This window comes from Callorhinus ursinus, unplaced genomic scaffold (assembly GCF_003265705.2).
Source record: "Callorhinus ursinus isolate GAN/ISIS: 27379988/994484 unplaced genomic scaffold, GSC_fseal_2.0 scaffold12, whole genome shotgun sequence".
NCBI classification, from domain to species: domain Eukaryota; kingdom Metazoa; phylum Chordata; class Mammalia; order Carnivora; family Otariidae; genus Callorhinus; species Callorhinus ursinus.
Window position 1 is genome coordinate 24822027 of NW_027397074.1, and position 16378 is coordinate 24838404.

Consider the following 16378-nt stretch of genomic DNA (forward strand, 5'->3'; position numbering starts at 1 on the left):
TCAGTGCTTTATAGTTTTCAGAGAAGAGGTGTTTCACCTCTTTGGTTAGGTTTATTCCTAGGTGTCTTATTATTTTGGGTGCAATTATAAATGAGATGGTCTCAGAAACCAATTTCTAAGGCCTAAAATTTCTTGACAAAATATAAACCAAGTTGATACACAAAGCCAAAATATACTAGTGGTTCCTAAACATTTTAAGTACAAGATTCCTTTTAGAATCACAGAAAAGTTTCTCTTGACCTGACCCCACAAAATAGTATGTTTTTAGTATTCCTTTGATAGAGAAAACATAGCACCATGATTAAAAACAAAATAAAACAAAAACAACAAGATATCAAGACTTCATACTACTCTTAAGTAAATTTGTATTTTATTAGTCACATCAGCACCAGAATAAACTGATAAATAGTAAAATGTGTAAGCCATACTGAGATCAGACTACAGTCAATGCTCATAGAGTACACAGGTTCGCTATCCCCCTACGATATACTGCCGACTAGTTTACGACTGCCAAGAATATAAATTCCACAGAGCACATAGTGAACCACTTAGTAATTGACAGGCAAGAGCAAAGAAGGTAGATGACTAAGTTCTAAGGTTCCTTATTGCCCTAAAGTCTTGAGCAAATTGTGATTTTGCTGTATCCTAATCTACATAATAGGTCTGAAACCTGAGAACAGTCTGGGAAAGGAGGTCTTCTATTCACATTTTACAAATATAAAACTAAGAATCAGAGAAGTTGAAGGATTTAGCCAAACAGTCTGCATTAAATCGTCAAGAACTGTATAAAACCCAGAGCACATTTCCTTTACCACCCTGTCTGTAGTGGAAGACAGGTACTTGGTATGTTATCTAGTGTTGTTGGTTGTTCTGAGTATCTTCTACCTGTACATCCAGAGCCGCTCCATCCTTTCCCACTTCACTTTGTGTCCTGCTCCCTTACCCTTCTCTTCTCATGGAGGGAGACACAGAGGGCGGAAGGGAGAAGTCTCAGGGTAGTCCTTCCCCTGACTCCTTCACTACAAAACTGATCTCCTAAAGCCCACAGCTTCTGCCACTACCTCCATAACCACCTTCTCCTCAGATTCCAGCAACTGTTCCTTCCTCTTCCCCTTCAGGCCTACCCCTAGGGTACTGAACCATCTTGCTTTTCCTGTATCCTGCCCACACTTCTGTAATTACTGTCAGTTGGAGTGTGACATCTGCTTCCTATCAGAACCCTACCCAATACATCGATCTAGGATGTAATGGAGGATGCTGTGGATTTAACTAGAGTAGAAAATGATTCATAGCCTTTCTTAATTATTGGACACAAATGAGAACTCAGTTATGTCGGCCTATTTTCCCACATCTTATCCACCCCTGTATTGAAACCTCACTCTAAAAGGAACCTGGTAGCATTTAACTTTTTTTGAACTGAGTCACTGAGGAATCAAATAAAACCCTCCTCTGTCAAGTAAAACCTTTAGGCTAGTTCCCCATCCCAAAAGTGTAACCGACAACACAAGAATGTACTTGTTCAGCCCAGAGAGCATTAATTAAAGTAAATTCTTTTAAAGAACTACTAAATTGGGTTTTCTCAATGGGTTTGTTTTTGGGTATTTTGTAGATTGATCCATTTTCTAGAATTAAAAAAATATAAAGTAATAAGACAAGCACATAACGGTAGCTCTCCTTTGGTATTCATTGATTGAAAAAATGTACATAAGGGCACCTGGGTGGCTCAGTTGGTTAAGCGACTGCCTTCGGCTCAGGTCATGATCCTGGAGTCCCGGGATCGAGTCCCACATCGGGCTCCCTGCTCAGCGGGGAGTCTGCTTCTCCCTCTGACCCTCTTCCCTCTCGTGCTCTCTATCTCTCATTCTCTCTCTCAAATAAATAAATAAAATCTTAAAAAAAAAAGAAAAAGAAAAGTTGTACATAATAATAAAAAAGCTTCATCAATATTAAAACACCTTAAAATAAGGTTGCATCTCATTCAACCTCATATACCTTTGGAAAAGTGTTTGTTGATGAGTTTGGCATGTTTATTGTCTATAGAAAGTGCTATAAAACCATTCAGATTTGCTGACCCCTATCCTAACTCCAAAGCTACCCAGGAGCCCATGATGCACACATTAGGTAACACTGAATTAGAGGTTCAACTAGTTTACCATCCCATCTCACCCTCCAAAATAGAAAATGCTTCTGGAGCAGGCCACGTGGCGAGCACTTCCCTAAACACCAGATGAGTTATCAGCAATAGTTCCACCTTTAGATCCCAGTAACCAGAGCCATTGAGTTTTCCACTGGACATGACCTTGCCCACTTAGGGAGGAATTTAGGATGACACCACGGGTGAGCTCTCAAGGTACAGGATGGAGTCAGTGGGAGACAAAAATGTAGCTGGAGCCTCCATTTGATCTCTTGTCATGTCCCATAAATGTTAGCCACGGGCCTTCTTAGCAGCCTATGATTCTATTTCTCTGCTGTTTGACCTATTTTTTATGATTTTTTTTAAATCAGGTGTTGAAATGCAATTTGAAATAGGACTTCTGATCTTTCCTTCTATATCCTCTACTTTTCATCTAATTTCATAGAATCCCCCTGATACCTATGTTAAACAGTAATATGGAAAATTCTGAAAATTCCAAATTCCAGAAAAACTCGTCTATCGTGATACTATTTTATTTGTCACTCTAAGATATGTTATTTAGCCTCAGGACAACAAAAAAGGGAATATTAACATGGGTTGTGTGCATATGTGTTTTGTAGAACCACAGATTTTATAAAACTGGGAACTATCTACTCTTTCAACAAAACATTTATATAGTCCCAAATACAAGAAGACTGGTATATAAAAAGGAATAAGAAAACACTGGTAAAGCTGAAAAAAATGGGAGGGTCTCCTCTGAAAGATTAAAAACTTACTGGGAAGTTCCACTAATTTAGAATCAGAATAACTGATTTAAAGAAGAGTAGAGTGTATTGAACATAGAAAATACTATTCAGAGTTGACCTTGCACAGAAGATGACATGTGAGAAAAGACTGATATTTAAGATAATAATATTAACAGTCATTTATTGAATACCTCCTAGCTGCAATGTATTTTGCATAAGTGTTTTTCTGTTCTGTACACAAACCATGGAGAATAATTATTCTTCTTTTGACAGTTAAAGAAGTGGCTCGAGAATATAAATTAACATATCCAACACCAAACACTTATCAAATGGCTGAGCCAATGGCCTCAACCCCAGCGTGATGACTTGAGAACTTCCATGCCTGCCCCAGAAGTTGCTCAGCCAGCCAACCAGGTAGAGAGAACCCTTCCAAGAAATGGCAGTAAGACATGAAAGGTCTCAGTGTGTCCCTAAGGTCAGCTAGAGAAAGTACAGTTGACCCCTGAACAACACTGGTTTGAACTATGTGGACCCACTTATACACAGATTTTTTTTACAATACAGTACTGTAAATGTATTTTCTCTTCCTTATGGTTTCCTTAACATTTTATTTTCTCGAGCTACTTTATTGTGAGAATACAGTATATGACACATACAACATACAAAATATGTGTTAATTGGCTATTTGTGCTATTGGGAAGGTCAACAGTAAGCTATTAGTAGGTAAGTTTTGGGGGAGTCAAAAGTTATACCAGATTTTCCACTGTGTGGGGCAGTCAGTGGAGCACCTAGGGCCCAGGTTGTTTAAAAGTCAATGGTACATAGAACAAGTGGAAAAAGCCAATGAAGAGGAAAAGATTCCATTTTAAGAGAGCAAGAGTAAATGGAGCAGGGCAGCCACAGGAAATGGGCAGAATGCATGCATTTAGAGAAAAAATATTATTTTTACTTTTAGGACAGGAGAGGGAGAAAGAATGGTGGTGTGTTATAGGTAAGCCTAAAGAAAAAGGAAAGAGAAGCAGAGAGAAAATAAACAAGACAAATTAAGTATATCAATGATGATAAATAAGCACTATGGAAAAGAAAAGAAATGGGGGGATTATAATTTTTAGAAGAATTTGTACTTACAGGCCTCTGTTTTCTCTAAGAAATAGAAGGAAGGCATGTTGTCTATGGTACTAAAAAGGTTTGGGATGTGGTGACGGTGAACTTTGAAATTACAGCCAAATGTCAACAGAAGTTGATGAGAGGGGGGAAAAAAAAAAAAAGGTTGGGCAACATGGAGGTCCAGCATGGGAGGACACCATAAACATGAATGTGACTGGGGCAATAAGGGAGGGCATATTCTCCAACCACAGTCACATAGGGCAATCCAAGATTTGGGGTCAAGGCATGGAGGGGAATGGATCCAGGGTCTGGGTTGAGCAGTGCATGTGTAGAACACAGATAAGCGGGCATGGGAATGTGCACCCTATGTGCCTTGGTGGGGACAGCCCTTTTGGTAAACTCTGTTACTGTTCACAAATATTCAGTGCCCCTCCGTGGGGGAGGGTTATACCATTTCTAGCCCATTGACATAAGGTTTAGCCATGTGACTGGCTATTGCCAATGAAATGTGAGAAGTGACAGAAACTTAGGAGCCACTGTTATAGTTCACTACATCCTTTCCTCCCTCTGCCAGGAACCTGGCAGTGTTCCAGAGGCAGGCAACTCCACCAACCCAGAACGAAGGGTGGAGAGGGACCACAGCCTACCTGTGATCCACATGTAGTTTTCTGGTTACCAGTGTCTGAAATTTGGGGGTCATTTGTAACTGCAGCATAATTCAGTCTAACCTGACAAGCAAAGCTTGAATGTTTTAAGTTGGAAGGGAAAGTAGTAAAGTCAGAAGTTAGTTAATTTATCAAAAGACTAACAGGGGCTAAAGGATTACAGGCTTGGTTTGTAGGCTAGGGAAGTATAGGAATAGAAAAAATAGATGAACTGGATATTTTTATGGAAAAGGAATGTATAATTTTAAAGTGTAAAATAAAATAGTGAATGCAAGATTACCTATCCCAGTTTCCTGAACACAATAGGCATTAAGGAAACAAAGGTCCTCCCCAAACAGAATTCCCCTGTGCCTTACCAGGCTAAGTCCTGTCTGGTCAAGATGTTTATTTATTAGATTAGGTATTAGCAGCCCTGGAATAAAAGACCCCCCCAAACAGAGTCAAACAGCAAGTCTTGCAGCTTGACAAAAACATCCCCTCTTCTCCCAATACCTCTCCTACTGCATCGCACCCCAGGCCACTGGGGTCCTTGTTCTTAAACAGACAGAGGTATATAGGGTTTTTAGCTGCCAAAAGTTGGACTTGTAGCTAGAAACCAGATTTACCCCTTTTCCTTCTTGTGGAAGTTATGCATATTGAAGTCATCAGGGCACAAAATCATAGTTGAATTTCTTCATTAAACTAACAATGTATATGGAGCACCTATTGTATTTGGGAACATGGAGCTTACATTCATGGTACAGAGGAACAGGAAAAATCAACAAGATACCTAAGTGCAATACATAGGTAATGGTAAATAAGTACTATGGAGAAAAACAGAGCAAAGAAGAAAGAACATCATACTACAGCCCTGTTGTTGCATTTTATTATATCACTCTACCACTTTTGTCTTATATTTGGTTTTCCCATTTAGTAAAATATTCAGAGCATGTCTCCAGGATGAAGCTGAACCAGAGTTCACATTTCTTAGTTGAAGTTCCCCAGAAGAGAGTCATCCAGTGGTCCCTGAGGACTTCTCAGATACGCTCAATTCTCCCACCACATTCAGCCATTACTATTCTAGATAATGCCCACCAAATGGGAAAGAGTTTGCTGGATTCCAGCCATGAGCACAGCTCATGTTTGCAACAGCTGTTTGCAACAGCTGAAGACTCATTACACTCTTCCTCCAATTTTGGCCACCATAAAAGGACCCAACCTAATACTTCAAAGCAAGATCTTTAACACCATAGTGGAGACCAGTGTTTCCCAGAAGGATGCAGGTACAAATGGCATTCACTACTGCATCTGTAGCCCAGAATGCTGAAAACAACAATTATTAGCAATCGAAGCTGCTTTTATGGCCTGGAAACAGGACCATTAAGAAACTAACACCTGATAAAAGCTACACTGAGGCTATCCAGACCAATTGTAGCAGATCTAGAAATTACAACTGTAGATACTGTTTACTGAGGACATTTTGGGCCACCTTTTCTAAGTGACTTATTTTTACCTACTGCTAAGTATCCAGGCAAACGCTGTGGCTTGGAAGTTGGACTCCAAGCCAAGACCCTTACCCTCAGGAAATGCTTCAGACTGAGCATATCTCAGCCATCAGGCCCCAGCATAGACAGAAAAGTGCATCTTCCCCGGGCATCTGGCCACAATCCACAATATCTGGTGGAAACACAGAGGTAAGGAAGGCTGGGAGGGGATAACCAGTGTGAGCAAATAGCCTCAGATTCAGGCTTACCGTTGATGTAATCTCTGTCCACTGGTGTTTCTGAACATTGTATGCAAAGGACTTGGTGTAGTGGGTTGAATGGTAGCATCCAAAACATCTGCCTAAATCCCAGAACCTAGGAATGTAAACTTATTTGGGAAAAGGGTCTTTGCAGATATAAGTTAAAGATCTCAACACAAGATCATCCTGGATCATCCAGGTGAGCCTTAAATCCGGTGACAAGTGTTCTTATAAAAGACAGGGAGAAAGAGGATAAGACCATGTGAAGACAGAGGCTGAGATGGCAGTTATACAGCTACAAGTCAAGGAACACCCAAAGCCACCGGAAGATGGAAGAGGCAAGGAAGGATTCTCCCCTAGAGACTTGGAGGGAGTTCGGTCCTGCCAACACCCTGATGTCAGATTTCTGGCCTCCAGAACTATGAGAGAATAAATTTCTGCTATTTTAAGGCATCCAGTTTGTAGTAATGTATCCTATTAGCCCTAGGAAATTAATACACGTGGTGAATCTCTTTAGCTTGACCCTACTCTTGATGTCTATCTCCAAGACAAGAAGAAGCCCAGGCAGCAACACCATTCTCAATCCTAAATTCCTCTGTAATTATCACAACCTCTCAGATGTGCTGCCTACCATATTCAAACTAAGGTGTATCCCTGCACCTCCACTCACCCCACAACTACCCAAGTTTGGAGCAAAGTAACTGATCATGAAAGAGACTCTCCATCTTCATGGACGATTCAACTAATTAGCCTCCAACCTTCCATTCTAACACATGCTACAACTTGGCAAACACCATTCAAAACTGTCAATGCAATTATCCTCCCGTCCAGTGCCCAGACACATGCAGACAAGGTGAATCAGCAGGTGCCTTTCTGATGCATCCTCTACAGACATCACGGTTCTTCCACCTGCTCAGTTTCCACAGAAGTGGCATAAAGCAAATTGCTCTTTTCCTCCCACAGAATAGCCATTTCCCTAAAAATTATCATTTCTCCCTCTACCTTTTCTCAGCTCTCCACTGCTTTTGACACAGTCCAGAGCTGAGCACAACACCTGGCACATAGAAGGCATACAATAAATACTTGCCGATGGAATGATTGGGAGCCAGATGGCTTTGGAGCATCCAGAAAGATATTCTACAAACTAACTAGTGCATGAAGGAATGTTTTAAAGACTCCCACTGGCACTGCTGCCACTGGCCTCCTAACACACTGGATAAGTCTCTTTAGCTTGACCTTACTCTTGATGCCTGTCACCTAGTGATGATGAAAGCCTGTTTTGGCCTCTTCCCATTAAGCACACAGGTACATATTAAAGCTTGCTTCCAGCAAATCCTTCCTGTCAGAGAGGAGTCTATGAGGTAAACAAGCAAAAATTTAAGCACAGCCCCTACCTTCTGGCTAGCCTTCTACCCCGTTTCTTCTTCCTCCATTTGACTTCACTGGTTATAGACCTTACTTTCAAATCTCAGAACCCTTGGCTTTTAATTAATGTTGGAACCAGCTTCTTCACCTAATGTTGCTTTCACAAGCTCTCATGCTATGCTTTGGGAAAGACAATCAGAGTAATGTAATCATACAGATCAAATGCAGAATCCCAGCGACATCACCTTCAAGCTACATGACCTTGAGCAAATCCCCTCTGACCCTTCATTCTTTCAACTGCCAAACAGAAAAAAGGTGTGACCTTTGCAGTTTTGTTGGGAGGTTTAGAAATGCTGAGAGGGTTAGAGAACTGGCAGAAAAGCTGAAACAATAAAAGTTCAAAACACATCAGCTATTGTTATTATTGGACTTACCTTGATATTCGTATTGTATATTGCAGAAAGGAAGTTTTGCAGAAGGCTGGCAGCCTTGCTCTCTCTTCTAGACCTAGAGAGATGAACAGGACACTTCAGCTATCCCCAGAAGTCTCTACAATTCTACATCACCAGACTAGGGATGGAAATAACCAAAATCATAAGAGAAGTTTGAAAAAACTAGTTTGAAACATAGTTTGAAAAAAATGGGGCACCTGGGTGGTGTTGTCAGTTAAGTGCCGCTTGATTTTGGCTCAGGTCATGATCTCAGGGTCATGAGATCGAGCCCCATGTCAGGCTCCACATTCAGCAGGGAGCCTGCTTGGGATTCTCTCCCTCTCCCTCTCCCCACTCATGCACAAGCTCTTGGTCTCTGACTTTCTTAAAAAGAAAAACAACAACAAAAAAACAACTTTCTTAGCCTTTAATTGGATCTATTAGAAATGTAACTTTCTAGTTTTATATATCAGCAGACGTCACTCAAAATGCTTTGCAAAAATACACGAGTCGCACAACATTGTGAATGTACTAAATGGCACTGAATTGTACACTTTAAATGGTGAATTTTATGTTATGTGAATTTTACTTTAACAAAATTAATTTTTTTAAAAGATGCAGAAACTTCTGTTGTCTTCAAAATCAGAATGTTGACCTGAGGATCATTTTTACAAATACAGATTCCGATTCTGTAGGTCAAGGTGGAGCATGGTTATCAACACCTTTTATAAACTCCCTTAGTAATTCAGATGAGCCAGGGTTAAGAACCATTGATTAATAACTTAGAATATCTCAAATTAGGCAAAGGAGATGAATAGAGTAGGAATTGCACTTTTTACAAAAAGACAATTATCTGGCTAACATGGTGTGACTCTGGGGACATTCTTTTCTTTTTATAATTTGTATTATTGCAGTTACAATAAAGTTTGAAGAATGCATTTACCCATGTAAATCACACTTTCCTGTGGATCTTCATTCATTTCACTTTTAGGAAGAAATATCTGCTTGAGGTCTTGGAGCAAGCAAAAGGTAGGGCAAGCTTGGGAGCCATGAGGGGAGGAAAAATAATCCCCATGGTACCTCCTGGATTCTCTTCATCCAGTTCCATTCAAAAAGGTCCCAAAGCACAGTCTAGCATCCCATTGTGTCCTGATGGGAGGTGGGCAGGGGGGATGTGAACTTTCTGAGTTTCTTCAGTTCATCAGAGTGCTGTGAGATCTGGAGGAGAGAGGGGTACAGAGGTGCATCAAGAGTGCTGCAGGCAGTGCTCAGCTGTCTTCAACCTTCCCTCCAACCTCTCCCAAGTCATTCCCTGGCCCCCTCCATGCCTGCATGTCTGGCATGTGAATGCAGACTGGATGTTACCTTTCTGAAAGCACCTACTGCTACTAGGAAGATTCTACCTTGGACAAGAGGCTGAGGTGAAGGGGAGTGGATGATGAGAAGGGATGGTAAAGGGAGAAAAATATTAAAGCTACATCTGTGAGCCAGACAGTAAGAAAAAAGGGACTCTAAATTTAAAAGCAACAACAAAACACACACAAAAAAACAACTGACTGGCCTCTTTATTTCTCAGATTGGAGAAAAGAAACCTCATCCTTGCTATTAAGAGGTTGCCCAGTTTGCTATTATGTAAGAGACGGTGCTCCTGTATTTGTTTGCATTTCTTTTCGGGATAAAAACACTACTTGTTTGACTACCCTCTTCCACATTTTATTTTTCCCTCATCCTTTAATTGTAAACTCTGACTTTTCAGATCAACTCAGATACTACCTGGCAGACTTGCTACTGCATAAATACTTATTGAATTAAGAAATGGTAAGTTGGGGTGGAATAAATGAGAAGACTAGAATGTTCTCTTTTCACTGTAACAGATTTGATGAAGCTTTCCTTGTGGTGTGCCACATTCTTACATTGTACGTTCTTACACTTCATTTAATAGAAGTGTCTCCTACTTCTCTTAGAGCTGATGTCCAAGCCTCATGTAACTGAGTTGAGGCAGGAGTCTGGTACCAAGCTGTGAGCTCCTAGTAGACCCATTAATGCAAGGTTAGGAGACTAGAATATTGATGTCTACTCCCAGATACAGAAATAGTTTATGATTTGTCTCTTGGCAATTCACATCATCTTCTTGGGTTTCCACTATTGTAAAAAAAAGGGGGGGCTGAACTACATAAACGTCCTGGTCCCTTCTAGTCTTAGAGCTCTAATTGTTAAAACTAAATGGATGTGAGCTATTTAGGGCATTCTACTGCAGGAGAAATTAACCCTTATTGATCTTTACTCCCAAGAACCCTCACATTCACATTGCAAATAGGATTTCTCCCCCATTTAAACATAATTGAGAATCAGAGATAAGATGGGACTTGCTCATGATCACACAGTTATCCAGGAATATATCCCAAATGGATCAAAACCCCAATTCCATTCTCTGCCACCCCACATGGCCTCCTATCTGGGAGACTGATCTCTAAAAGAGGATAGTCATCTTTATTTCAGGATACAACAAGTCCAGGTTGTGCAACATTAAAAATATAGTATATTATTAAGTATAATCTTGTTTCCAGGCTTCACTTGCATTTTTTTTATTGGAAGCTAACAAAGGACTGGACACATTTTTTTATTATTTTAATTGAGCTATTAAGAACACAGAATTCATCCCATTACTGTTTCAAAAAGACCCTGCTGTCAGTATCCCCATCTCCTCCCATGCCCATGTATGCATCCCCACTCTGTCACTCATACATTACTCAAGTTTATTGTGTAAAATTAATGTCCCCTAGGTGCAAGATCCACAGCCAGAGAACAGCTCTGGCTAGGAATATTAATTAAAACAAGAACTTTTACATGAAAATAACCTAATTGGCATGTAGTTAGGAAGAAGAATGCCATTTTTCATGTCAAAAAACGGAGCAGTCTCACATGACAATAGTTAAACATTTAGTTTCCCATTGAGAACAATAAGTGATCAGCCACTTAAATGTAGTAAAGGTTCTGAAACCCATTTTGTTTTCTTCAACATAACAGCATCTATGTTTATCTTAAAATATAATTCTTCACATAGGTTCATGATATCTCTGATAGGCAAGGCAGGCAAGGCCAACTACAGAGCAAGAGTATGGAAGGAAAATGGAAAGGACAGTGGAGGTGACAAGGGCTATGAGGTTTTTAAGTGGAATGGAATGATCAGATTGACTGTTTCCAAAGCTAACCCTGCTGGCTGTGAAAAGAACCAACCCCAGTGGGAGCCCAGCAGCACAGGAGAAGGTCAGCAGCACTGGGGGTGCAGAGGCACCTCTGCAGTGCCCTGCAGAGGAGGATGAGGGACATGGACATGAGAGAGAGGGCAAGTCCAAACCATTGCAGTCTTGGGGAATGGGCAGAAGGAGAAACCATGATAAGAAATAAAGACTATCAGAGGAGGAGATATTAAAATAGAGACATTTGGAGATTAGGGAAGGGGTTGGAAGGAGGGGCACCAAATATTGAGTTTAACATAATACCTATCAAGTTTGAAATTCCTGAGCTACATCAATTATGCAGTTGGATGGATGTACCAAATCTCAAACTTAGGAGAGACTTAAAAGACAATAAAACACAGTCGTTGTATAACATCAGCTTTAGAGTCAAATAGACAATGGGTTCAGTCAAAGCTCTGCCACTACTAATTCTGTGAGACTGGACAAGATTTGGACACTTTATGAGCATAAACTTCCTCATTTGAAAATGAGGATAGGGAGGGGGCAGAGCAAGATGGCGGAGGAGTAGGAGACCTAGATTTCATCTGGTCTCAGGAATTCAGCTGAATAGGGATCAAACCATTCTGAACACCTACGAACTCAACAGGAGATCAAAGAGGAAAGTAGCAACAACACTCTGAACAGAAAAGCAACCACTTTCTGGAAGGTAGGACGTGCGGAGAAGTGAATCCGAGGCGATATTCGGGAGGATAGACGGCGGGGGAGGGGGCCTCCGTCGGCCGCTTCTGGCAAGTGATAGAGCCGCGGAGCACAAAATCGGAACTTTTAGAAGTCGGCTCCACTGAGGGACGTCGCTGCAATGGCTAAGCGGGGGGTGGAATCCTCCCGTGACAGTGTGGTCTCAGGACCCTTGGGGTCACAAAAAGACCGGGGGTGCCTGAGTGCGGCAGAGCTCCCAGGTATCGGAGCGGGGAAGCCGGCTGCAGAGACAGAGCCGAGGCGCGGGCTCTCAGCTCGGGGTGGCCATAAACAGTGATCCACGGCCCAATCGGGCCACTGCTCCTCCAGCAGGGACCCAACAAGGGGCATAGCCGGGGAGACTCCCCTTCCTCCCCCAGGAGGAGCGGCGCGGGAGCGCACCGCAGGGATCTGCTGGGTTTGGAGACTCCACACGGCATCGGGTGCCAGAGATAGAAACGCTCGGTCACAGGCCAGGTGAGCACGGGGTGCGGCCGGAGACCGGGGAGACGGGAGTGACTGCTTTTCTCTGGGGGCGCACTGAGGAGCAGGACCCCGAGTTCTCAGCTCCTCGGGGTGGAGATTGGGAGGCCACCGTTTTCGCCCTGGTCCTCCAAAGCTGTACCGAGACCTTGCAGGGAACAAAAGCTCCTGAAAGCAAACCTGAGCAGCTTGCTTAGCCCGGACTGACAAGGGTGGGGCAATTCCGCCTCCGGCAAAGACATTTGGAAACCACAGCAACAGGCCCCTCCCCCAGAAGATCAGCACGAACAGCCAGCAAGCCAAGACCAACTTTACCAATCAAGGATCACGGGAGAACTCCAGCGCTAGGGGAATACTGCACATAGAATTCATGGCTTTTTTTTTTACCATGATTCATTAGTTCATCAAAGTTAATTTTTTTAACTTTTTTTAATTTTTCTTTTTCCCTTTTTCAACCAACATCTTATCAATCCCCTTTTTAAAAAAACATTTTTTATTTTTCATTTTTAGAGTCATATTTTATCCTTTCATACTAGTTACCCTTAATTTTGGCATATATATATAAGTTGTTCTCTCTTTAAAATTTTGAGAAACAGTTTCTTCTAACAGATCAAAATATACCCTAAATCACTAGTGTATGGCTTTGTTCTATTCTCCTGCCTGATCACATTCTCTCCCTTTTTTCTTTTCTTTTTTTTTAAATCTTCTTCTTTCTTTTTTCAAACAACTTATCTTATCAATTCCTTTTATAAAATCTTTTATACTTTTCATGTTTACAGTCATCTTCCATCCCTTCATTGTATCAACCCTTATTTTGTACATATATGTCTTTCTTCCTTTAAAATTTTAGGAGGTACTTTCTTCTAACAGACCAAAATACACCCAAAATCTAGTGTGTGGCACTGATCTATGCACTAGCCTGATCATATTTGATCATATTCTGCTTTTTTTATATTGTTCTGTTTTTGTTTTTATCTTTTTTTTTCTCTTTCTTTTTTCTTTCCCTTTCTTTTCCCCTGGTTTCAGGTCTTTTCTGATTTGTATAGAGTATATTTGCTGGAGACGTTGTTAACCTGTTAGCATTTTGTTCTCTCATTCATCTATTCTCCTCTGGACAAAATGACAAGACAAAAAAAATCACCTCAGCAAAAAGAACAAGAGGTAGTACCGTCTGCCAGGGACCTACTCAATACGGACATTAGTACGATGTCGGACCTAAAGTTCAGAATCATGACTTTAAAGATACTAGCTGGGCTTGAAAAAAGCATGGAAGTTATTAGAGAAACCCTTCCTGGAGAAATAAAAGAACTAAAATCTAACCAAGTCGAAATCAAAACGGCTATTGATGAGGTGCAATCAAAAATGGGGGTACTAACTGCTAGGATAAATGAAGAAGAGAGAATCAGTGATATAGAAGACCAAATGATGGAAAATAAAGAGGCTGAGGAAAAAGAGATAAACAACTACAAGATCACGAGGGCAGAATTTGAGAGAGAAGTGATACGATAAGACGAAACAACATTAGAATAATTGGGATCCCAGAAGAAGAAGAAAGAGAGAGAGGGGCAGAAGGTATATTGGAGCAAATTATAGCAGAGAACTTCCCTAATGTGAGGAAGGAAACAGGCATCAAAATCCAGGAGGCACAGAGAACCCTCTCAAATCAGTAAAAATAGGTCAACACCCCAACATATAATAGTAAAACTTACGAGTCTCAGAGACAAAGAGAAAATCCTGAAAGCAGCTCGGGAGAAGAGATATGCAACCTACAATGGTAGAAATATTAGATTGGCAATAGACCTATCCACAGAGACCTGGCAGGCCAGAAAGGACTGGCAAGATATCTTCAGAGCAATAAATGAGAAAAATATGCAGCCAAGAATACTATATCCAGCGAGGCTGTCATTGAAAATAGGAGAGATAAAAAGCTTCCAGAACAAACAAAAACTAAAGGAATTTGCAAACACGAAACCAGCCCTCCAGGAAATATTGAAAGGGGTCCTCTAAGAAAAGAGAGAGCCTAAAAGCAGCATAGATCAGAAAGGAACACAGACAATATACCAGTCACAGTCACCTTACAGGCAATACAATGGCAAGAAATTCATACCTTTCAATAGCTACCCTGAATGTAAATAGGCTAAATGCCCCAATCAAAAGACACAGGCTATCAGATTGGATGAAAAAAGAAGACCCATCAATATGCTGTCTGCAAGGGACTCATTTTAGACCCAAAGACACCCCCAGATTGACAGTGATGGGGTGGAAAACCATTTACCATACTAATGGACACCAAAAGAAAGCTGGGGTGGCAATCCTTATATCAGACAAATTAGATCTTAAAACAAAGACTGTAAGATGAGGAAGGACACTATATCCTACTTCAGGGGTCTATCCAACAAGAAGATCTAACAATTGTAAATATCTATGCCCCTAACATGGGAACAGCCAATTATATAAGGCAATTAATAACAAAAGCAAAGAAACACACTAACAACAATACAGTAATAGTGGGGGACTTTAACACCCCCCTCACTGAAATGGACAGATCATTAAACAAAAGATCAACAAGGAAATAAAGACTTTAAATGACACACTGGACCAAATGGACTTCACAGACATATTCAGAACATTCCATCCCAAAGCAACGGAATACACATTCTTCTTTAGTGCCCATGGAACATTCTCCAGAATTGATCACATCCTAGGTCACAAGTCAGGTCTCAACCAGTACCAAAAGACTGGGATTATTCCCTGCATATTTTCAGACCACAAGGCTTTAAAACTAGAACTCAATCACAAAAGGAAAGTCAGAAAGAACTCAAATACATGGAGGCTAAAGAGCATCCTACTAAAGAATGAATGAGTCAACCAGGAAATTAAAGAAGAATTAAAAAAATTCATGGAAACCAATGAAAATGAAAACACAACTGTTCAAACTCTTTGGGATACTTCAAAGGCAGTCCTGAGAGGAAAGCATATAGCAATACAAGCCTTTCTCAAGAAACAAGAAAGGTCTCAAATACACAACCTAACCCTACACCTAAAGGAGCTGGAGAAAGAACAGCAAATAAAGCCTAAACCCAGCAGGAGAAGAGAAATCATAAAGATCAGAGCAGAAATCAATGAACTAGAAACCAAAAGAACAGTAGAACAGATCAACAAAACTAGGAGCTGGTTCTTTCAAAGAATTAACAAGATTGATAAACCCCTGGCCAGACTTATCAAAAAGAAAAATGACCCAAATCAACAAAATCATGAATGAAAGAGGAGAGATCACAAACAACACCAAAGAAATACAAACAATTATAAGAACATATTATGAGCAACTCTATGCCAGCAAATTAGATAACCTGAAAGAAATGGGTGCATTCCTAGAGATGTATCAACTACCAAAATTGAACCAGGAAGAAACAGAAAACCTGAATAGACCTATAACCACTAAGGAAATTGAAGCAGTCATCAAAAATCTCCCAAGAAACAAAAGCCCAGGGCCAGATGGCGTCCCAGGGGAATTTTACCAAACATTTCAAGAAGAATTAATACCTATTCTCCTGAAACTGTTCCAAAAAATAGAAATGGAAGGAAAACTTCCAAACTCATTTTATGAGGCCACCATTACCTTGATCCCAAAACCAGACAAAGACCCCATCAAAAAGGAGAATTACAGACCAATATCCTTGATGAACATGGATGCAAATTTCTCACCAAAATACTAGCCAATAGGATCCAACAGTACATTAAAAGGATTATTCACCAGGACCAAGTGGGATTTATCCCTGGGCTGCA